The sequence below is a fragment of the Ailuropoda melanoleuca genome, chromosome 8 (genome assembly GCF_002007445.2).
Source record: "Ailuropoda melanoleuca isolate Jingjing chromosome 8, ASM200744v2, whole genome shotgun sequence".
In the NCBI taxonomy this organism is placed as follows: Eukaryota; Metazoa; Chordata; class Mammalia; order Carnivora; family Ursidae; genus Ailuropoda; species Ailuropoda melanoleuca.
In genome coordinates, this window is record NC_048225.1 from 51,746,317 (window position 1) to 51,771,290 (window position 24,974).

A 24,974-nucleotide genomic window follows, 5' to 3' on the forward strand; every position below is an offset into this window, starting at 1 on the left:
CTGCTTTATCAAAGATTAGTTGCCCAAAGAGCCGAGGGTCCATTTCTGGGTTCTCTATTCTGTTCCATTGGTCGATGTGTCTGTTTTTGTGCCAGTACCATGCTGTCTTTGTGATCACAGCTTTGTAGTACAGCTCGAAATCCGGCATTGTGATGCCCCCAGCTTTGTTTTTCCTTTTCAACAATTCCTTGGTGATTCAGGGCCTTTTCTGGTTCCACAGAAATTTAAGGGCTATTTGTTCCAGTTCTTTGGAAAATGTCATTGGTATTTTGATCGGGATGGCATTGAAAGTATAGATTGCTCTGGGTAGCATGGACATTTTAACTATGTTAATTCTTCTGATCTATGNTTAACTATGTTAATTCTTCTGATCTATGAGCATGGAATATTTTTCCATCTTTTTGTGCCTTCTTCAATGTCTTTCAAGAGTGATTTGTAGTTTCTAGAATATTCTCAGCAAGATCCTAGATAATAGGATCCAACAGTACATTAAAAGGATTATCCCTCATGACCAAGTGGGATTCATCCTGGGATGCAAGGGTGGTTCAACGTTCGCAAATCTATCAGTGTCATAGACTTTATCGGCAAAAAAAAAAGCCAAAAATCATATGATTCTCTCAATAGATGCAGAAAAAGCATTTGACAAAATACAGCACCCTTTCCTGATTAAAACCCTTCAGAGTGTAGGGATAGTGGGTACATTCCTCAATCTCATAAAAACCATCTATGAAAAGCCTACAGCAAATATCATTCTCAATGGAGAAAAGCTGGAAGCCTTTCCCTTAAAATCAGGAACACGACAAGGATGCCCATTCTTGCCACTATTATTCAACATAGCACTGGAAGTCCTTGCATCAGCAATCAGGCAACAAAAAGGAATAAAAGGTATCCAAATCAGCAAAGAAGAAGTCAAAATGTCTCTCTTCGCAGATGACATGATACTCTATATGGAAAACCCAAAAGAATCCACTCCCAAACTATTAGAAGATATAGAGCAATTCAGTAATGTGGCAGGATACCAAAATCAATGCTCAGAAATCAGTTGCATTTCTATACACGAATAATGAGACTGAAGAAAGAGAAATTAGGGAATCCATCGTATTTACAATAGCACCAAAAATCATACGGTACCTTGGAATTAACTTAACCAGAGTCAAATTTTTGACTAAGTAACTGAAAGAGTTGAATTGCTATTTACTGAGAGGGAGGCAACTGAAGGAGGAACAAATTTTGTACGTGTTAAGTCTGTCAGTGACACGGCTTTGTTTTCTGTTGTATTTAAAAATGTATTGCTGCTGCTGCTTCTTCTTCTTCCTCTTCCTCTTCCTCTTCCTCTTCCTCTTCCTCTTCCTCCTCTTCCTCCTCCTCCTCCTCCTCCTCTTCTTCTCTTTTAAATGCTTTGCTTCTTGAAAGTAAGAAGTAATTTTCCTCAGGTTTGCATCCCTCATGACTAGCACTGTGTCTGGCATATAGAACATATTCAGTAAATAGTGAATGCATGATGAGGTTATTTGCTGTTTCCTTGAATGACTAGACTGTTTACTTTTTGCTAAACAGAGTGCATACTTTTTCCTCCTTTGAGTCTTTGCTTTTGTGGTTCCCCTTAAGGGAATTCTTCTGCCTTTATCCCCAATCTCAATACCTCTATGTATAAAAATTCTACTTCAGTACCCAGCCCAAATACTGTCTCCTCTGCAAAACTTCCCCCATCTCTACAGATGTAATTAATGTCTCCCTTCTCTGAACTTTTTTGGCCTTGTTTGAACTTCAAGTACATTTTGGTTTATTTGCTTTGTGACTGCTGCTGAATAGTTTTTGCCCCCTTTTCCATTTCCATCCCTTCATTGCTTATTTCTTTTCTTGCAGTATTTTTGTAAGCTATTACTGTTATTTATTTATTTCATACTTCACCTCATTTCGTAGTCATTAATAGGCAACTGGCCCTGACATCTGATTACAAGAAAGAATGGCATGTTAGATAACTACTTGATAAGCAAAGTCATCATTGTTGACTGACTTCCTCTTACATTTAACTTGGTGATACGGGAAGATTGTAATTCTCATACAGTAAATGTATTGTTCTTAAAAATTATTTGCAGTTGCAAAATAATCAAATAAAAACAATCTTTTTCAAATCCTGTGGGCACTATAATCACTATACATAAGCCATTAGGTTGAAACCTATAGTGTCTAAACAAAATTTGCTAATTATTACCAATCATAAGCCTTTACATAGCGTTACCAGGGGTTGCAAACTCATATGCCTATATAAGCCGGGTGAGTAACCTAAAAGGGCCTGGTCAGGCCTAAAGTGACTACACAGACAAAACATTACTGGTCAGGGTCCATCGCTCGGAGGGATAACTTGTGAATTATTTACTTTGTAAACCAAAGGACTATGTAAATGCAAGGAGTGATTGCACTTAAAACAAGTTAACTGCTAACTTGTGTAAACTTGGGCAAGTTATTTGATATATCTAAGATTTAATTTCTTTCTTTGAATATGCAGTTTTTCCTCTGAAGTCCCTTCTCCCTCATTTGATTCTACTTTTTCATTTCTTAAGCTCATAGTTTCTTCCTTGATTATAAGTTGGATTGATTATTAGCCCTCAGGAATAAAGCTTCCTTGATTATTAGCCCTTAGTAATAAATAGAATGCTGGCTTCTCACCAGTATGCCTCATTTTCATGAGTCTTCTGTTTTATTAGAGGGAGCCAAGCTTAGCCAGGCTTCCTGTAGTAGCACCCACCATTAAAAGAGGTTCTCTAGGAGTCAGACAGCTAGTTAGGCTTCTATAACCAAACCAGCATCTGGTTTTGAGAGCTGAAATCTAGAATAGAAGATGCCTGAATTTGATCTTACCTGCTGAAGATGCCAGTGGTCCTGCCTTATATTGTATGCTAATGTTTTATTGTTTTTTCTACCTTATCTTATTCATTTTGTTTGTTCAGTTTTCTAGTGTGGTTCTTTTTAGTTTTATATATGCTAGCCTCCATTGTTAGTGGTGATTAGTGGAGACATAGACCATTTCTACGTTGTCTTTAATCCCTGAAGCCTAACGTGGGCGAGGGTACAGGGGAGATGTTTGATAAATGTTTGAAGAGATAGCATACTTAATGGATTTGCAGGTGATAAAGACTGGAGGGGAAAACTATGCTAGATGGCAGAGAGAGCGAGTGAGCAAGGGAACTTGCAAAGATGGGTTGAAGCCAACAAGCTGAAATTTAAGGAGGATGACAGAGGAGTTCTACATTTTAAGTCTCGAAGAAATGGCAACATATGGGCGGGCTGGAGGAGACCTAGCATGATGCTATTCTTAAAAAAAATGGTGGTTTTGGCTGCCTAAGCTCAATGTCAGCCAAAGACATTGCAGTGGCTAAAAACTAATGCAGCTTCAGTCTAAATTATTGGAAGTAAGTAGAGTTAGAGGAGGCTATAGTCCAACTATGTTCTGAAGGGGACAGACTTTACTTAGAGTGTCATGTTCCCTGTAGGGTACCAGGTAGTAAGAGGGTCATGGCAAACAGGACTACGTTTAGTGGAAGGTGCCCTAGATCAACACTACCCAAAGTAGAGTCTGAACTGTTCTCAATCTACAGTGAGATAAGCGTAAAAATTGAGAGTGTTTAGAAACTTTTTTGGCAATTTGACAGAGTAATTTTATGTCTAACGAATCCAGTAAAAAAGAAAACGAACTTTATCTTGTATGTCTTTTATTTTGCTTGATACTTTTATTTTTTATTTTATTCTAATACATTTTATTTTTAGAGCAGTTTTGGGCTTAAAGAAAAATTGACCAGAAAATACAAAGAGCTCCCATATACTCTCTCTCTACCACTCCCCCGTGTACCTTGTCAATTATCAACATCTTGCATTAGTGTGGTACAATTGATGAACCAATATTGACACATTATTACTAACTGAAGTCCATAGTTTATATTAGGGTCCGCTCTTTGTGTTGTACAGTTCTGCGGGTTTTGACAAATACACAATGTTATGTATCCACTATTATAATATTATATAGAATAGTTTCACTGCCTTAAAAATCCCCTGTGTTCCACCTCTTCATCCTTACCCCACCCCTTCATCCTTACCCCACCCCAATTCTGAACCCCTCACAACCACAGATATTTTTGCTGCTTCTATTGTTTTGCATTTTCCAGAATATCATACTTTTCAGACTACCTTTTTACTTGATATTTTTCCACTTACGGTTTTTCTGTGTCTTTTGTGGTTTGATAGTTCATTTCTTTTTATTGCTGAATGACACACCATTGTATGGATGTGTGTTTAACCATTTATCTATTGAAGGATATCTTGGTTGCTTATATATTTTGGCAATTATAAATAAGGCTGCAATAAATATTTGTGGGTAGGATTTTGTGTGGACATAAATTTTCAGTGTGCTTGGATAAATACCTACGAGTGTAACTGCTGGATTGTATGGGTAAACCTATGTTTAACTTTATAAGAAACTGCCAAACTGTCTCCCAAAGTGGCTGTGCTGTTTTGCATTCCGGTCAGCAGTGAATGAGAATTCTTGTTGCTGCATATACTCACCCACATTAGGTGTTATCAGTGTTTTGGATTTTAGCCATTCTAATAGGTATGTAGTTGTACTTCATTACTGTCCATAATGACATATGATATTATCTCTTCATATTCTCTATAACTTCTTTGGTAAGGTGTCTGTTCAGATCTTTTGTCCATTTTTTGATTGGGTGGTTTGTTTTCTTGCTGTTGAGATTTCAGAGTTCTTTGTACATTTTGGATACAAGTTCTTTTTTTGTATACTTCAAATTTTTATTTAAATTCTAGGTGGTTAACAAATTGTGTAATATTGGTTTCAGGAGTAGAATTTAGTGATTCAGGTAACTACAATATAACTTATAAATAACTACAAAATAACTTACAAATTCAAATAACTTAAAATAACACCCAGTGTTCATCATAACAAGAGACCTTTTTATTACCCATCACCCATTTAGCCCATCCCCTACCTACCTCCTTCTGTCAACCCTGAGGTTGTTCTCTATAGTTGAGTCTTTTATGGTTTGCTTCCTTCTCTCTTTTCCCCCCTTCTCATATGTTCATCTGTTTTGTTTCTTAAATTCCACATATGAGTGAAATCATATGGTATTGGCCTTTTCTGACTTATTTTGCTTAGCGTAACACACTCTAGCTCCATCCACATCATTGCAAATGGCAAGATTTGATTCTTTTTGATGGCTGAGGAATAGTCCATCATATATATATGTATATATGCATACACACAGACACATATATACATACCATATCTTCTTTATCCATTCATTCGTTGATAGACATTTGGGCTCTTTCCATAGTTTGGCTATTGTCGATAATGCTGTTATAAACATCAGGGTGCATGTATCCCTTCGAATCTATTTTTGTATCCTTTAGGTAAATACCTAGTAGTACAATTGCTGGATCATGAGGTAATTCTATTTTTAACTTTTTGAGGAACCTCCATACTGTTTTCCAGTCTGGCTGCACCAGTTTGCATTCCCACCAGCAGTGTTAGAGGGTTCCTCTTTCTCTGCATCCTTGCCAACATCTGTTGTTTGGGTACAAGTTCTTTATCAGATGTGTGTTTTGCCAGTATTTTCTCAAGTCTATGACTTGTCTTTTCATTCTCTTAATAGTATCTTTTGCAGAACAGAAGTTCTATATTTTAATAAAGTTCAGTTTACCAACTTGTTCTTTTATGGATCATGATTTTGCTGTTGTATCTAAAAAGTCATAACTAAACTAAGGTCATCTAGATCTCCTATGTTATCTTCTATCATTTTATAGTTTTTCAGTTTACATTTATGCCTATGATACATCTTGAGTTAATTTTTGTGTAAAGTGAGAAGTCTGTGTCCAGACCAATTATTATTATTATTTTTTTGCACATCTAGTTATTCTGGCACCATTTGTTGAAAAGATTCTTCTTTCTTCATTGAATTTACTTTGCTCTTTGTCAAAGATCAGTTGACTGTATTTGTGTAGGTCTATTTCAGACTCTCTATTCTGTTTCAATGATCTATTTGTCTATTCTTTTACCAATACCATACTGCCTTGATCTCTGTAGCTTTATAGTAGGTCTTGAAGTCAGCTAATGTTAGTCTTCTATATAGATGGATATCTGTGTAGCTATAGTTACATCCATAAAAATATATTGCCTGTGACACATTTCAGACCAACTGAGTCAAAATCTGTGCTGGGACTTCAGTATATATTTTTAAAGTTTCCCAGGTAATTTTGATACAAAGGGAGAGTTGAAAACCATCATATTAAAACATAAACTCCTTGAGGGTGTGGTCCTGCTCACTGATGTGTCTATCCTTGGTGGCTTATACAAGACACTTCAATAGTTATTGAATGACCAGGTGATTAATAGAACTGGGAGTATCTATTCTGGAGAAGAGAAAAAGTGCAGGGGCTTGATAGATTACCATAACACATATCTGAAAGCCTTTAATATTTGTCTTGAAGGATGTTTTCTGAGTGCTCCAGGAGGCAGAATTGGAAGTTTACAGAGAGGCACCTGGCTGAATGTTAGGAAGCATTGTCTAATAGTGCTATTTCCAAGTGAGCTCTCTGTCCCACGTGTATTTCAGCAGAATGTGGAAAACCATCTGTAAGGGGGGGATGCTGCAAGGGGTGGAAAGTTAGGTAACATCAGATGCTATGATTATTGATGATTACTTTGAAAAACTATGTCCAAGGCAGAGGACTGTTTCTGCTGTTCATCCACTCTGTATAAGTTGAGAGAAGGGTGTGCCGTCAAAAGAAGATCCTAAAACTACTTTGAAGCTGAGTTCTCATACTGCAGCAGTTCCCCCACTCTGTGTTATTACCATGTCTCTCTATAATATGGATGTCTTTAAGAAATTCCCTCTCTCCTCCACCAAATTTGGGACTTGCTGTAATTGGACTAGCATGGGTACTCAGGGTCTGGAAAGGTGAAAGATACTTAATAGAAGAGTTTTTTCTATCCTCATTGGAGTTCTTCCCCTACGTCCTTCTGCAGTTAAATGATGGGCACATTGAATGGAGTTATAGAAATCTGGCAGGGGAAATGGATAAAAACCATAAAATTTCTCTCTAGCACACTCAAATCATTGATCAGCCATAATGCTGGTTACCTCTCTTTGCTATGCAGCAGGGGCAGGGTATGGCAGTTGATATAAAGATGACTAACATGGCAGAGAGAAATAAAACATAGGTTTAGGAGTCAGATCAAAGTTGGGATGACTTGGCCATTTTCTAGCTGTGTGGTCCTGGGAAAGTCACTGCCCTCTTTCACCCGTTACATTTTGTCTTTCACCAAGTTCTGCTGCTGCTGGGTCTGAGCTGTATCTTTAGAATATGCTTGTTTTGTTTTGGCTTATCTTCCAATATATTAGTCTAAATCATTCCCATCTTTTGCCTGGACTTTTGTAAGAATCTACTAACTTGTTTTCTTGTTTTCCTCCATTCCCCCCTTTATTCTCCATTCGGCAGTCAGTGATCCTGTTAAAGATGTAAATTAGATCTTGTCATTCTGCTTAAAATCTTCCAAAGCCTTCCGACTGTTACAACTTAAAATAAAACCCAAACTCCTAGCTCTGACCTGGAAGAGACCTTGCATAATATGACTCCTGCCATGTCTCAAGAGCAGGGTATAGAGGGGAAGTTGGTGAGACACTATTATTTCTTAGGGAGCATTTGGGTATGTATGACGGTGGGTTTTTTTGGTTTGTTTTTTGTTTTTGTTGTTGTTAAATTATTGAGGGGGCACTAGTGGGATTTAGGGGATCTGGGCCAGGGTTGGTGAATGTCCTGTAATGTGTTGTTCAGCTCTGGGCTCATTACAATGCCTGATCCACGATATGTGCTTAAGAAATACTTATTGTATGAAACCACATTCTTCCTGGACCTCAGTTTTGACATGTGATTTGGTAGAGAGCCTACTTCATAAGGTTGTGGTGAGATAGACATATCGTAAAGCACCTGGTACACAATAGCACTTAATAACTGGTAGCTGCTGCTGAGCTTTCTTTGCTTAGAAGCAGCTGTAAGTGCCCACCTAGAGTTTTCCCTAGGACATTTGTTTCCCTAGACACCTTTGTTGGTGGGGTAGAGGGGTGGGTGCATCTCTTTATCAGAAGGCTAATCTGATAAAATCCTAGGTTTGATCTGAGTTGCCCTGGAGTCCAGACACAGCTGCAGAAACTAAGGCACAGAGGGGGTCTGGTTCTCTTCCTTGACTCTGGGGCTCACCCAGGAATCTGACAGACTCTGGAAAGCCCGGCCCCAGTGAGAAATTACCTCCTGCTGGAGACTAGGTGGGGGACAAGAGCTGAGAGGGTGGGAAGGTACTAGTCTCCCCGCCCTCAGAGCTTCGGGGAAAGGAGAAGCGCGGTTTCCTCCCGCCTCCTTCCCTCCCTCTTCCCCCGCCCCTTCTGCTTCGCCAACCCCGAAGCTGCGCCTTTGCTGCGCCCTGCGAGGGCGGGAGCGTGCTGCACGGGGAGCGGGAGCTGGGGCGGCTGAGCTGCTGGGAGCCCGGCCCCAGCTGAGTAGAGCGGCGCGGGTGGAGCCAGGGCGTTGTGCGGCTGGAGGGGCGGGAGAGGTGCGGCTCTGCGACAAAAGCAGTCGCCAGAGATGCCGGGGCCAGCTCCCCCCACCAGGTAATACTGGCCCACCCTGGGGCGCGCCCAGTTGGGCGCTGCTGGGGAGGAGGAGGGGTCTCCGCCGGCTTCCGGGGAGTGGTGCCGCGCAGCCGGGTAGATTTAGGGTATTAAAGAGGCCCTAAGTGAGAGAAGGGGCTGAGGGCTGAACCCTCGGATGAGCCGGCCTAGGGCTAGGCCAGCACCTGGAACCAGAGCTCTGGCTAGGGAAGGCTGTGAAGGAGAAGCTGGTTTTGGGGGGGAACTGCTGTGTTTCAGGAGCCGCTCTCGTTTGCTAAAACCCTTTTGCTTGGTGGTTAGGGTGATGCTTTTCTCTGTCTTGGCTTAGGTGCCGGCCTGCTGGGACCATGGGGGTTTTCTCTTGGGTGCTGGGGAGGGGCATTATATTATAGGTGACCTGTTAAGAGGTGGAGTAAACCAGGAGATAGGAGACCTAAGGAAGCTGGTATCATTCATTCAGGCAGCCTCTGTGGGCCTCAGTTTCCTTATCTGTGCAGTGAGGAGCTTGACCTTCTCTTTGTAACTGGGGCTTCCCGAGAGTTACAAACTGCCTTTTGGAAAGGTGAGCTGGTTAAAGCCCTAGAACAGGCTGCAGCGATGTCCTCCTCAACAATGTAGGAGACAGGGACTTGAGAAGCAGACCTTTGTATCCTGCCCTCCGGCCGGCCTTTTGGATGGCATCTTGCTGATCTGCTGAGGACCCAGATACTTCATGGACAAGGCAGAGGTTGAAAATGCTGTGATTATTTTGGTGTTGAGTGTAGATATGTTGGGTGTAGGGGGGTGGGGTTGGAATGAAACAGGTCAAGGCACGTTATTGGTTTTTCTCTGAACCGGCCAATGATTTGATACTTGGGTGTAAAGCTGTTTTAAACTAGGCTATCTTCTCTGGAGCCCCCTCCTTTCTCAGCCTAGTTAATGACAGACCTCGGGGGCTGTGTAATGTCTTACTCACAATAATTCTTTCCTTCTTGATCATCTGGAACTAAGAAACACATGTTAGGCCTGATACTAACCTACCTTGATTATTTTGATCTCCCTCCTCCCCTGAGTTTTTCTGTGATTCTGCCTCTTTGTCTTCTTTTCTCCGTTTTTCTTTCTACTTCCTACTCTTGATCATTTTTCCTTCTCTCTTACCCATCTTTTCTCCCACCCTCCACTTTCTTCCTTCTTCCTGCTCTCCTCATACTTCCCTTTCTTATCGTTTCCCCTCCATACCTAGCTTTTCCTTCCCTCTCTTGGGTCCTTCTCTTGGTTAGGCTTTCTTCTCTTTTCCTTTTAGAGTTTTTGGTTAAGGGGCGCCTGGCTGGCTCAGTCTGTAGAGCATGGGACTCATGACCTCAGGGTTGTAAGTTTGAGCCCTACGTTAGGTGTAGAAATTACTTAAAAATAAAATCTTAAAAAAGAAATACAGGAAATAGAATTGTTGGTTAAGCTTTCTCATTATTAATAGGTTTGTAGGGACCTTTGTTGTGGTGTTTGTGAGGTCCAAACACTGTGTTTCCTACCTAACTTCCTTACTTTCAGCTTTCATCTACAAATTCTGTCTTCCCCAAGTGCCAGTCTCTTTACTTACTTCCTCTGTGTCTTGCTTTGGGACTGCCAATAAGCAGTCTTTCTTCCAGGATTTGACCCCCACTTCCTTCGCAGAGGGGAGGAGGCAGCGGTAGGCAGTAAGGAGTAAGTAAGATGAGAAGGGGAGAGCTTGAAGACTAGAGTGGGAGAAGAGCAAGGTGTCCAATAGGGCTGGGCACAGGCCCAGACTGTCTTTTGTGAGACAAGTAGCTGGGAACAAAAACTATGGCAGCTTTGAAGCATTGCTTACCTGGAGGAAAAGAGGTGACTTGTGAGCCTATGGAAGAAGAGGGGAGAGTAAGGATGGGGTAGGGAGAGAGAAGGTGGAGTCCTGGGGAAGAAGAACAATGATCTTTTGAAGAAGAGAGTGGACTTGGCAAGATAGGGGCTACTTGGGGGTAGAGGTAGGTGTGGTGGGGAAAACTACAGTCTGGGAAAGAGGACCATATAGGTTAATTTCTTTCCCTCCGAAGTCTGGCTTTTTGGACTGCTTCGTTTCTACCCAACTGACGTTTTTTGAGCAGTGTCCTCGAAGTGGGAGAGTGAGAGGGGAAGCAGAGATAAGAAGACAAGGTTGCTATTTTCCTGGCACTCACTGTCTAGACTGTAATGTGGAATGTACATGTATACAAAAAGCTTTGAATATGACGTCCATCATCACACATTCTCTGGATCACCTACTCTATGTTGGTTATGGTGCCAGGTGCTGAGGATACAAAGATAGAAATTGGACTCAGTTGCTACTTTCCATTGCAGGTCAAGGAGTATGGGCATCTGTAACCTCATGTGTTAAGTATATGTGATAGAAGCACAAGGGTCTGTGATAACATAGAAGGAGGAAACTTTTTTAATCAGCAAGTCAGTAGCAGAGCTGGGGCCTAAATTCAGGTCTTCTCTAAAGGTGGTATCTGTTCTCTATGCCATGTTCTCTTCTGATGCTGTGTATGCATATAGTGTACAGAGAGGTTTTTTATATTTTTCCTACCTGTGGAGCTGAACTCAAGGTATTACTGAGATGAAAAAAGAGCAAGTCCATGTGGTGGGTCACTGTGCTATGGCCAAACACTCATTGTCTTGGAAGGGAAACTGACTTAGTCCCTGTTAATTTCTCCTGGCTCTAGGCCACTTGGGTGAGCTTCCTCTATAAGTCATTTACTCTCTTCCTCCCTTTCCACACACCTCTATTTTCTTAAATTCAATTTCTGGTGGGCTGTGGAGTCCAGATGGAGCTAGGCTAGGCATTTCATTTCCATCGGCCTCTGTAAAATAGGGATTTAATGCCTCGTAGGGTTGATGAAGATCAAATGAAATAATGAATGTGTGAAACTAATTTGTAAACTGTGAAGTGCTCTACCGATGTTTTACTGTGGTTGTTCCTGAATGCATTTTCAGCCATGAAAAATGCTCAGATGCTGTAGCATAAAAGAATTGCCTAGGGGGCGACTGGGTGGCTCTGTCGCTAAAGGGCTGCCTTCAGCTCAGGTCATGATCCCAGGGTCCTAGGATGGAGCCCCGTATTGGGCTCCCTGCTCAGTGGGGAGTCGGCTTCTCCCTCTGGCTCTCCTCCTTGCTGTGGCTCTCTCTCTCTCAAATGAATAAAATAAATAAAAACTTTAATAATAATAAAAAAAGAAATGCCTAGTGTTGCTCACTGACTAGTTTAAAACTGAGCCTCAATCCTTAATAACAAAGGAAAAGGAGGGAGTTAGAACAAGGATGATTTAGAGACTGGTAATTGAACCCCATGCTAAAAACTGAGTTCAAGACGTATTTCTTTTAGGTCAAACAAATAGTAGGTGGCAAGTATAAAAGATACTATTTTTGGTGGTACCTTGTGATACAGCAAAAAAAAAGAAGAAGAAAAGGAGGAAGGGGAAGGGATTTAAAAGCATACTGACCTCAGTTCAGATTTTGGTTCCACCGCCTACTAGCTGCTTGGTTTTTAATCTTTCTAAACTTCATATATAAAATGGAATATATTTACACCTACTTTGAAGAGTTATTATAAAGCTTAAAAGTAATTATCTAAAAATATATCTAGTAGGCACTTAATAGCTATTCTTGCAAAAATAAACTCTTAGATTATCTTCTTAAGAAAGTCTTCATTGACTCCTAGGCTATTAAGGGCCCCTCTTTGGGATTCATGAAACACTCATGTTCTTCCTCTCACCACTCACAGTTGCACTTACCACGTCTTACTGTCATTGTGGTTTATGAATCTGCCTATCCCATTAGTATGTGACTGTTTTGAGTCTAGAGACAGGGTCTAGTACATCTTGGTGTCTACTCTTGCCGAGCCCTGTTTTGTTGCTAGGTATACACTGATAAACACAAAAGACTTAGTTGCTTCTTTGTGAAGCTTACTGTTTATTGCTGGAGTTGTATAATAAATAAGCAAATATAATTCATGATAGAAGCTGTGAAAACCAAGAGTTTCATTTGTTCATTTTAGGTTTAGGTACTTAAAGGAATGCAGGCAGAATTGTCTAACAGATGGTTATTAGTCTGAAAGAGAGCTTTTGGACTAAAGGTAGAAACTTTGGTGTCATCAACATATAAGTAATAAGTAAAGCTATAGGAGTGGATGAGATCATCTAGACAAGAGTGTGGCATATGAGGAAAGGAGGTTCTTAACCTTGGACATGTCGAGGATAGCTAGGAAGAGTCTGCAAAAGAGATAGGAGTATACAGAAAGATAGAAGGAAAGCCAGGTGAATGCTGCAGAGAGATTGAGTAAGGTGAGGACAGAATAGTAATCATTTGACTTGGCAACACGGAGATGGTTGGTAATCTCGACAAGACTATTGGTGAAATACAGAGTGTTACTTGGTGAAGAGAGGGGGAGGAAGTGGAGATAGTGTAAATGGACAGTTCTGAGAAGCTTTGCTATGAAGGGAAACAAAGAAATGTATTTTGAGGAAGATGTTGGTGTCAAGGGAGGGGTGTATGTGTATATGTGTCTTTGAATAGGAGACACTCTAGCATGTTCATATTCAGTCAGTATTCACAGATTAGGCCAAAAATTTGGAGAACGTCTTCATTTTTCCCCCCTCACACTGTACACCCAATTTCTAAATAAGCCATTTGGCTCTACCTTCAAAATATCTACCTTTGCTGTACTACTGTATCCCTACTGTAGTCCATTCAAGCTACCATCAGTTCCCATCCGGATTATTGTAATAGTTTCTTAATGGTCTCTTCACTTTTCCTTTGCTCCCCTTCAGTCTGTTCTCTGCAGCCAGAGTGGTCTATTGAAAACATAAATCAGATCACTACTCAAAATTCTTCAGTCTCTTCTCGTGTTTGATACAAAATCCAAACTTATTACTGTGGCCTGTAAAGTCCTATATAAGCTGACCTCTGGTTGTCCCTCTAACTTTAGTTTTCTACCATGTTTCTCCTTGTTCACTAAACTTTTGTCTTGCTGTCCTTTTTTGCTACTCTACATGCCCCCAAATATTCTCATCTAGGACATTTGTACTTATTGCTCCCTCTGCTTAAAATGCTTCCAGATACTACTGTGATTAGTTGTTTCATTTCATTCAGGTCTTAAGTGTCTCTTCCTCAGAGAAGCCTGTCCTGATCATCTTGTCTTATATACCACCCATTACTGGCTACCCTCCACCCCCCACCACAGTCACATGAACTACTCTTTAATTTACGTTATGGACTTGACATTGTATATTTGCTTATTTCTTTTGTCTGCTTCTCTTACTAATCCATAAAATCCACAAACACAGGAACTTTGTCTTATTCAGCTAGATTAGTACTGGTACATTGTAGCTGCTCAATAAATATACGTTGAATGACTGAATATATCTAAAAGTGAGAGAGGGAGAGGGAAGGAGTAGGGGAGAGAGCTTCATTGATTGGTTGATTAATGTAGCTGAAAGAGATCATTCCAGGTAAGAGAGAGTGCAAGTGAGGGAGAAGAGGGAATGGCTTTTGATGGGAGTAGGAATACCTCCTTCATTGTAAATGGGTATTGCAGGTGCAGGGGGAGGCGTATAGATTTGGGAATGGGAAGATGGAGTTCTCCTGCAAAGATTTCTGTTTGCTCACAGAAGGTGAGTTCATAAGCAAAGGGGAAGGGGTGAGTGGGAAGCCTAATCGAATGCCCATTTGAGGCAAGGTAATCATTTGCAGAAAGGTATTCACAATTTTCAGTGAAAGCAGCCAATCAGGTAATGTTCTTTAGGACATTCAGCTACTTCAGTACAGAGACAGTTGGGGAAAAGTTAAGAGTCCAACTATCCCAAAGCTGGGATTTTCCCAGTTGCATTTTGGAAAAGGAGAGAAGACGAGGGGGTTGATTGTTCTGTGTTTGTGTGTTTTATTAGATTTGTTTCGATTGATCAGATTTGTTTAAAGTTTACATGTACAGTGAAATCCTGTTATAAGCTGTCTTATCATTCTACAGATTTTACTGAGTATCAGTTATCCATTGCTCATAATTAATGTCTTAAGTCTCAGTTCATTGGCCTCTACCCCAGCATTAACAGGCTCCTGTGGTAATATGACTGTGATACCATTGTGAACTTTCAGCATATTGTAGTGTATCTACTGGATAGTAAATTCTAATTCCCCTAATTTTTTTTTCTTTTTTTATTGTGGTAAAATATGCATAACATAAAACTTACCATCTTAATTATTTAAATGTATGGGTTAGTGGCATTAAATTAAATACATTAACATTAGTATGCAGCCACCAGCACCATTCATCTTATAACTCCTCATCTTGTAAAACTGAAACTCTGTGCCTATTAAACAATAACTCACCATTCTTCCCTCCCACCATCCCCTGGCAGCCACTATTTTACTTTTTGTCTTTATGATTTTGACTACGCTAAGTACCTCATATTAGTGGAATCATACGGTATTTGCCTTTTTGTGATTGGTTTATTTCACTTAGCATAATGTTCTCAAGGTTCATCCATGTTGTAGCATATTAAAGAATTTCTGTCCTTTTCTGAATAATATTTGATTGTATGTGTATACTGCATTCTGCTTATCTATTCATCAGTCAATGAATACTTCTATGGCTTCCACTTTTTTGCTGTTGTGAATAATACAGTTATGGGTGTTCAAATATCTCTTTGAGACTCTGTTTTCAGTATTTTTGTGTATATATCCAAAGGTGGAATTGCTGCATCATATGCTAATTTATTTTTAATTTTTTGAGGAACTGCTGTATTGTTTCCCACAGCAGCTGCACCATCTTACATTCCCACCAACAATGTGCAGAGTTCCAATTTCTCCACATCCTCACCAACACTTAACTGGTTTCTCTTTTTTTGATAGTAGCCATCCTAATGGTGCAAGTTGTTATCTCACTGTAGTTTTGACTTGCATTTCCCTTATGATTTATGATGATGAACGTCTTTTCATGTCCTTATTGGTCATTCATACATTTTCTTTGAAGAAATGTTATTCAAGTCCTTTGCCTATTTTTGAATTGAGTTGTTTGGTTTTTTGTCATTGAGTTTTGGAGGATTGATGGGTTGTGATATTTGAGTGATTTTGATGGACTATAGTTAAGGAAAAAGAGAAGTGAAGGCAGGAGGTACTAATGGATAGTGGATTAGAGCTCAAAATGAAGTCTAGGAATTGTAGTAGAAGTTCTTGAGGAAGTGAGCTGCATGGATAGGAGGTTGTGTTGGAATATATGGGATCCATTCCAGATACTGGAGTTGACTGATAGACATTTTGGTGATAAGATCCAGGGTGTAATCATGGGAGTATTGGCCAACTTGGACTGGAGGTAAGCAGTTGAAATGGCTAAAGTGTTGGAAGGGTCATCATTGTTGGAAGGGTGTAGAGGTCACCTAGAATGATAACAGGAGGGGTACAGAAGAAGGTTGATCTAGGAACTAAAGCCTTTGAATGAGGTGACCAGGAAGTGGGTATTAGGTAGCAAGGAAGTATGATAGCAACCACTGGAGGCTACTCAAAGGAAAGAGGTTTTTACAAGAAGAAGAGAAAGGAATGGTTTGGAAATATCACTGAAAATTGAGGACAGCACTGAGAGGTAGGGTATGAGAGAGAAAATAGCTTCCAGTTGAGAGGGCTGCTGGAGAACTCTCTTCTTCAGGTGATAGCCAGGTTCCTTTTAAGAAAAGGAGGCAAGGGGAGTTAGCCTATGACAAATGGGAAGATCCAGAGGAAATAGTGAAAGGGATCCAGCATCAGGAAGGGGGTGAAGAATTTGATGAGATTAGAGGGCATACAGAAAAGTTGGAGGACAAGATTTTGGGTGACTGAGGACGACTGAAGTAAATGGACACTGGAAGCTTGATTGACTTAGTCCTGAGTATCTTTTGGAGGAGAGAGAGCAGTCCATTTTCAAGCTGTGGTTCTTAATACTTCCAAGAGAAAATGTTCCTTTGAGGCAGCATGGGGCAGTGTGGGAAATCACAGGATGTTCAGGCAGAGATTGACTAGAAAGTCATCCAACCAGGAGACAGCTGAGTAGATTCCAGTGTTTCTTGGGTGGTTGAACCAGATGGCCTTATAGGTTCCTTACAGCTCTCAGATTGTGTGGGCCTCAGGTTTTAGTGATGATTTTCTCGGTTCAGGGCTTCCATTGGGAAGTCTAATGGAGTCTTAAATTTGAATTTTTCTCTGAACTATTGGGAATAGCTTAATTGGGGTTGCAGGTCAGGAATTTCCCAATATAGTAGGGAGAGGATTATAAGACCTTTGGTGCTGGTTTCTGCAAGTAACTCTAGTGGCTGTCTGCAAGGGTGGTAGAAGTGAGGAAGATGGGTAGGTGTGGTTGGAGAGGGAAGAGGAGGTGAAGACACAGGGCTACTTAAGTCTTGGACCCCAAATCTCTCTGCCTTTTCCATTTCACTTCTCTGTCTCCCATACTCTCTAATTCCAGGTAAAAAGCCTTTGTTCATTCTGTCTCAAATTATAATTAGTGTAGAAAGAGTGTTTTTAAGAGAATCAGAATAATCAGAGTCCCGTCATGTCCTCACTATTTCATTGAGTGATCTTAGGTAAATTTCATACCTCTATGGGTTTCAGCTTCCCAGCTATAAAGTAAAGGTTTGAAACTAACTGATTTTTCAGGATCCTTCTAGCTCTTTTTCTTTTTTTCCCCTCCCTATAAACCAGGCTGCCTTAGTCAGTGAACCTTTGCTAATTACCTAGTGCATGCCAGGTCTGTGCTGGGTGGGACTTGGAGATATAGATCAGTCAGACTCAGTTTTGTCCCTTGACTTGTTCATGGTCTGGTTGGGTTGATACGAAATATGGAAACTGCTGCATAGAAGTATGTATAAACTGCTATTAAATTTTTGGGAAAAAATAGAAATAGGGGGGCTTCTGTGAAGGTTTCATAGAGAAAGTGAATCAAACTGGGTCTTGAAGAATGAGTAGGAGTTTGCTTGGCAGACAAGTTGGGACATCTTAGGCAGAGAGAACAGTGTGGGCAAAGGCAGGGGCATGAAGGCATATTGAGCTGGAATGACTAAGTTTAAGGAATAGTAGAGATGAAACTGGAAAGATGAGTGGGGGATAAGAACAGATATTTATTGGACATCTATTTTGTGCCTGGCAGCATGCTAAGTGCCTATATATATAATTTTTTTTTAAATTCACATAACCCAGGGCGCCTGGGTGGCTCAGTCAGTTAAGCGTCTGCCTTGGGCTCAGGTCGTGATCCTGGGGTCCTGGGCTCCAGCCCCACCTGCTCAGTGGGGAGTCTGCTTTTCCCTCTTCCTACCCCCACTCATGCTCTTCCTCTCTCTTTCTCTCTCTCAAATAAATAAAATCTTTAAAAACTAAATTATTTTGACTCTATAAAGTACAGTCTTATGTATTTTACATGAGGAAGCAGTGTCAGAAATTAAAGTAGCTTTTCCAACAACCCAGAAACAACCTCCAGTTTTCCTCCCTGCTACCTCAGCAATTGCTTTCTTGTTGCTAAACCAGAGCAAGTGGCTGGAGGCTGCATAGCGGGAGTGCCTTTGACGTGTCAGAAGGACATCCCTCAGCGAATTCAAGACTGCAGCATTCCAGGCTCCTGCCAAAGAAAACCTCTTGGCACAATTTAATTAAAGATCAGATTCTCATAACCAGGTGTCAAGGGCATGGAGTACTCCCCAGTTCTGGGTGGAGTCTTGGTCATGCCAGCCTCAGCTGCTCTGAGTTGTTGACTGACAAATGTGATTAATATGTGGAATAGGTTTTATTTTTTCTTCTTCCTTTCCTTTCTTCATTTTAAATAATGGCCTGAGGAGTTATTAGAGGTTTTCTAGTTCATTCCTTTGCCTTTAGAGTAAACAATGACATGTGGTATAGAAAAAGAGGTGGTTCTGTAGTCATACGGAGTTTATTTCAGATCCCGGCCTCTGCTGGCTCTGGGTGACTGGCAGTGTCTCTGATATTTTGCTTCTTCTTACTTGCTCACTGTTTTATCCCCGGCACCTAGCACAGCCTGGCAAACAGTAGGTGATAAATAAATATTTGCATGAATGAGAAAAATGGTGCCAACCAAATAGATTTCTAAGTTTTCTGTAAATTCCAAAGTGTTTTCTAATGTTAGTGGTTGTTAAACTATCAGTGCCAAATGGTGGCTGAAATTCTATTTGTAAAGATAGTTGGTCCAGGATGTTCTCTGGGGAAACTACTTTTTAGAATTTGAGCAACTCTGTTAGGCAGTTTATAGGACTGTCCAAAACTCCGAGTACCATTGTGTGAGCTCAAGGCATCACAGAGCCCTCAGTGCAGACGGATGGCAGCTGGTCCCCTCCTCCAGGCAACACCTCTTTTCTCATTGTCATCTCTCCACAGCCTTTTTAAAACAAGTGTCATCTTTTATTTTTAACATGGGACATTCATTGCGTGGATCTAAAACTGCTTAGAAGGGACCATTTTTCTGACTAGTGCTGTATGTGTTACAGAACATAAAAGGCTCTCTGATCTCTGTGTCCTACTTTTTCATTTTTTGTGTTGCATTCTGCCACACTGTACTTTCACACTTATGCTATTCCTCTGGTCTAGGATGCATTTGCCATTATCGTTCTCCATCAAAATAGTCCATTTATTTATTGTCTGGTTTTTTTTGTCCAGGTACCATACCAATGCCTGGACCTATTTCAGACCAATTAAATCAGAGCTCAGCATTGGTATTTGCCCTCCACCCCCAGCTTTTTATTAGGAGAAATTTCAAAAGTACAGCAAAGTTTAAAGAATTTTATAGTGAATACCTGTATATCCACAACCTAGATTCTTCTGTAATTAACATTTTCATATATTTGCTTTATCACATCCACTATAAATTATATATGGACATGCATATTAAGTCACACCCCAGTGTTCATCCATTAATCCGTCTTATTTTTTTAAAAATACATTTCGAAGTAAGTTGCATATATTAGTATACTGCCCCCTAAGTACTTCAGCTGGTGTTCTGAAAAGCTCCTAGGGGGTTCTAATAGTCCAGAGTCAAAGACCGTTAGTCTGACTTATTTATTGTTTAAGCCCCTGCTTTTAACACCACCCCTTCTATGAAGCCTCACTGATCACCTAAATTCAATACCGTCTTTCCTTTTCATGTCTTCTGACATTTTACCACTATACTGCTCTTACAGCACTATTCACAGTTGGCCTGGCATTGTGGTTTTCTGGATCCTTTGTATCTTGCTTACTCGACTGTGAGAATGTCTAGAGTTAGATCATATTCATTTATTTATCTCTTTGTCCCTGGTTTCTACCATGACATCTTATATGTAAGTACCCATAAAAATTTATTGATTTGAATTGTACTTAAATGAAGAACCTGCAATGACAGCAAAAGGTGTACATAACTTTCACATGGCTGATTTGAGGACCAAGAATTTATTTATCTTCTTTGGCACTTAGCCTCATGGAAGACATTTAGTAAATATCAATCAAGTCCAGCCCAAATATGTTTATATTGTTCTATTTTTGCCATTGGCTAGATTTGACTTACCTAAATCAAGAGTAGCAGAATTCAGATCAGAAAAGTTACAGAGGGGATAGAATTACCTCAGGTATATTTGGAAAATTCTTTGGCAGGGAGTTTGAAAACATGGGTTCCAGTCCCACCTTTAAATTGCTGTATGATCTTAAGCAATTTCATTCTATGTTTTGGACCTCAGTATTCTTACCTATTATATGAGAGGGTCAGATTAGGTGACCTCTAAAAGGTTGCTTCTGGCTTTGATGTTATGTATCTTAAAATCGTTATTTTGGCCCTTTTTATATTAGTGGCTGTGGCATCCAGATGTGATAAAGTGGAAAGAAGTAGCTGCTGGTGTACACACTCCTTCCCTCAATCCCTGTCCAGTTTCATTCAGTATGTAAAGTACCTTACACATGATGGCTACTTGAAAAGTATTTTCTTTTCCTTCTTTCTGCCCTAGCAGTGTATCTTTATGCTTTTTATAGTAAAGGGGACACAAATCATTTCCACTCCTTGGTTGCCTCTTGACCAGTATCAATCTAGTGACCATAGAGTGGGAAACAATAAATTGCAGCTCGTAGGTGAAGGGACTTTTATTAGACTCGTAACTAGTAAATAGCAGAGCCGGGACCTAAATCCAGATCTCTTGGTTTTAGATCCAGTCATCTTTTTATTATATTGCCTTACCGCTGGCCTTTTTGAAACCTCACGGTGATCCTGCATTTATTATAGAGCCATTGAGTTGATTCATAATTAATACTTCCGTATAATTAGTTCCTCATAAATTATTAGGCTCCCTGAGCCTCTGGAGCATTGGTAAAATGTGGTCAGTGTGTCATTCCCTCTATTTTATCAGTTTGTTGTCACTCAATTTCTTATGGGGTGGTTATCTTTTAATTCACTCTCAATGGTTCTCTCAGGTCATTCACTTGTTCAGAAGAGCTCTATAGGTTGGATAGAGGGGTGCTGTCTGAACTATCATTCTAAACATTGGCTTTGAGCCTAGCTTTATACTGTAGCTTGTCAGATAGCATTGGCTTGTCATCTTCCCAAATCTTTGACCTGCACAGACTGCGAGAAGATTTAAGATTTGTTTGGTCTCCTTATTTAAGAGTTGAGTTTGTTTTTCCTTTCTCCTCTCAGGATTGATCTTTTGGACTTGTTTTCCTGTAAACAAAGTTTAAAATGGCATAGTTTTAAAAATGTGCCAATTATTTTGTTGAATGTAGATGGACAAAATGACTAATGAGAGGATCTGAGAAGTACAAATAGAGTAAAGACTTGTGGAGAAACCACAGGAAGGGACTGGTTGGAGGGCTGCAGGGAAACTGGAAAATAGTATAGAGACATCAAGTCCAAGTAAGCTCGGAGGGAAGGATTGGGAAGGTACAAAATTTTGTTCTGTGAGTATAATTGAAGATACTGAAAATGTTTAGCATTGAGAAAATAGATTTGGGGGGTTTTGAAAGATGATTTCAAGTATCTAAAGTTCAGTCTAGGGAAGAAGCAATAGACTTTTCTGAATTGCTGCGAGATAGGATTTAGGACTAACAGAAGTGTAGTGTTTGTTCATTTATTTGTTTGCTTGTTCTTTTTTCATTTGTTCAACAAATCTTTATTGATTATTCTGTGACAGACCTGGTGTTGGGGATTGAGAAATAAGTAAGACTGAACTTCGTTCTTTTTTTTTTTCAGTCTCAGTTTTTAAATCTATGTTAGTGTTCATGAGTTTACAAACAAGATACATCATTTTAGAGTAGATATGTCACCAGAATGCATTTTTTAACATAATTTAAATAAAATAAGATGTAGCCCTTGTTAGAAGTCAGAATTTGTAGGTTTTATTAAAATTAACTTTATAATATAATCTTTAATAAAATGCTGATTAAATTTTTTTCTTAATATTATTTCATCACATTTCCCATTTACTTTTTTAATGTGTTAATTTTTATACAAATTAATTTTTTAATGAAATATTATTTCATCACATTTCCCATTTATTTATTTTTTTATGATATGTTAGTTACCATACAGTACATCATTAGTTTTTGATGTAGTGTTCCATGATTCATTGTTTGCGTGCTCCATGCAATACATGCCCTCCTTAATACCCCTCACTGGGCTAACCCATCCTGCCATCCCCCTCCCCTCTAAAACTCTCAGTTTGTTTCCCAGAGTCCATAGTCTCTAATGGTTCATCTCCCCCTCTGTCTTTCCCCCCTTCATTTTTCCCTTCCTTCTCCTACCGATCTCCCTGCTATTCCTTATATTCCACAAATGAATGAAACCGTATGATAATTGTCTTTCTCTGCTTGACTTATTTCACTTAGCATAATCTCCTCCAGTCCCATCCATGTTGAGGCAAATGTTGGGTAATCATTCTTTCTGATGGCTGAGTAATACCATTGTATATTTGGACCACATCTTCTTTATCCATTCATCTGTTGAAGGCCATCTCTGCTCCTTCTACAGTTTGGCTATTGTGGACAATGCTGCTATGAACATTGGGTGGATATGGCCCTTCTCTTCACTACATCTGTATCTTTGGGGTAAATACCCAGTAGTGCAAATGCTGGGTCATAGGGTAGCTCTATTTTTAATTTTTTAAGGAACCGCCACACTGTTTTCCAAAGTGGCTGTACCAACTTGCATTCCCACCAACAATGTAGGAGGGTTCCCCTTTCTGCACATCCTCTCCAACATTTGTTGTTTCTTACCTTGTCAATTTTTGCCATTCTAACTGGTATAAGGTGGTATCTCAGTGTGGTTTTGATTTGAATTTCCCTGATGGCTAATGATTTTGAACATTTTTTCATGTGTCTGTTAGCCATTTGTATGTCTTCATTGGAAAAGTGTCTGTTCATATCTTCTGCCCATTTTATGATTTGTTTATTTGTTTCTTGAGTTTGAGAAGTTCTTTGTAGATCTTGGATACCAACCTTTTATCTGTAGTGTCATTTGCAAATATCTTATATATTCTCCCATTCCGTGGGCTGNCCATTCCATGGGTTGCCTCTTAGTTTGTTTGACTGTTTCCTTTGCTGTGCAGAAGCTTTTTATCCTGATGAAGTCCCAAAAGTTCATTTTTGCTTTTGTTTCCTTTGCCGGTGGAGAAGTGTCATAAAAGAAGTTGCTGTGGCCGATGTCGAAGAGGTTACAGCCTATGTTCTCCTCTATGATTTTGATGGATTCCTGTCTCACATCGAGGTCTTTCATCCATTTAGAGTTTATCTTTGTGTATGGTGTGAGAGAGTGGTCAAATTTCATTCTTCTGTATATACCTGTCCAATTTTCCCAGCACCATTTATTGAAGAGACTGTCTTTTTTCCATTGGATGTTTTTTCCTGCTCTGTCAAAGATTAGTTGACCATAGAGTTGAGTGTCCATTTCTGGAGTCTGTATTCTGTTCCATTGATCTATGTGTCTGTTTTTGTGTCAGTACCATGCTGCCTTGGTGATCACAGCTTTGTAGTATAGGTTGAAAATGCCCCCAGCTTTGTTTTTCTTTTTCAGCATTCCTTGGCGATTTGGGGTCTTTTCTGGTTCCACACAAATTTTAGGATTGTTTGTTCTAGCACTTTGAAAAATGTCATTGGTATTTTGATTGGAATGGTGTTGAAAGTATAGGTTGCTTTGTGTAGCATAGACATTTTAACCATGTTTATTCTTCCAATCCACGAGCATGGAATGTTTGTTCTTGAGGAGTTCATAGTCTAAGGCTGGCAGAGAAGGGGGTTTGAGGGGGAGGCAAATATATAAACAAATAATTGCAGTCCAGCGTGAAATAGATAGAACTTAATATAAGTGAGAACTCTCTAATTGAAGTGACCAAAGATAGAATAGGCTCACTTTTGAGACCGTAGATTTCCTAAAAATGGAAGTGTTCAAGCATAGGCTGGATGACCTAGGCTGGAATGTGGTACAGAGGATTCAAGCATCGTATTCCCATAACAGATTTTGGGTTTTGATAATTTGGAATCATTTTGAAAGTGGAGGTCTACCTCTGAGAATTCTCTAGGCATGGTTAAAAGAACTGAGAAATGAAGAAAGCCTGTATCAGAAAGGGTGGTGAAGCCTTTCTTGGCATAATCTTGGGCTGTGGTCCCGAAGGGGAGCTATATTCAATGAAGCTGTGGGCTGAAGGACCTAAAAGGCAAGGAAGGGCCTGCTTAGTCTGTCAGGTGGCTGTAGGGAGTATAATTTTGGAACGTGCAGTCCAGGGTAGGAAGGTACACTTGAGGACTTAGCCCGTGGAAATTCCCTTTGTGGGAGCTGAGGGACTTGAGTTGGGGCTGGGAGGAAAAGCAAAGCAAACCTGCAAAGTGAAACTGGAAAAAATGGATAAAATCACACCACCCAGAGCATTAATATAGATTAATAATTCTTCTTGCTTCCTTAATTTCTTTTGATCAAAAAGAGAAGTAAGGAGCAGTTGGTTTGGCAGAGGTAGGTTAGAGAGTTACACAAAGGGTGAAGTTTGAATTTGGCCCGAAAGACGAGTAAGATTTTTATCAGTCAGAGGAGGTAGAAATCTTTGACAAGAAGAACTGGGGGATTAGGAGGAGGGTAAGAGACTACTTGGCTAATCAAGAGAACAGAGATTTCCGAGGTATAGTTTGAGTGTAGGCTGTGTCCTGGTGTAGTTTCTTGGTTGGTAAGGAACTTTAGCTTTTGTTCTGTGATGTCAGTGATGGATTTTAAAGTAGAGGAGTGCCGATGTAGTGAAAAGAAGGGGCACATGCACCCCAGTGTTCATGGCAGCAATGTCCACAATAGTCAAACTGTGGAAG

The 24,974-nt window shown here is 40.0% G+C and overlaps 1 protein-coding gene across 3 annotated transcripts in view; it reads left to right on the forward strand.

The window, feature by feature from the left end:
- The window catches only part of PAK1 (p21 (RAC1) activated kinase 1), a 147,055-nt gene that overhangs the window by 54,244 nt on the left and 67,837 nt on the right, over positions 1 to 24,974 (forward strand). For 2 of the 3 annotated variants that reach the window (XM_011237060.3, XM_002929064.4), the window contains exon 1: positions 8,469 to 8,675. The exons of the other annotated variant lie outside the window; for it this stretch is intronic. The gene's annotated coding sequence lies outside the window, so the exon portion shown is untranslated. Of the gene's footprint in view, positions 1 to 8,468; positions 8,676 to 24,974 lie in introns of those variants that run through there. 3 annotated transcript variants of the gene reach the window in all.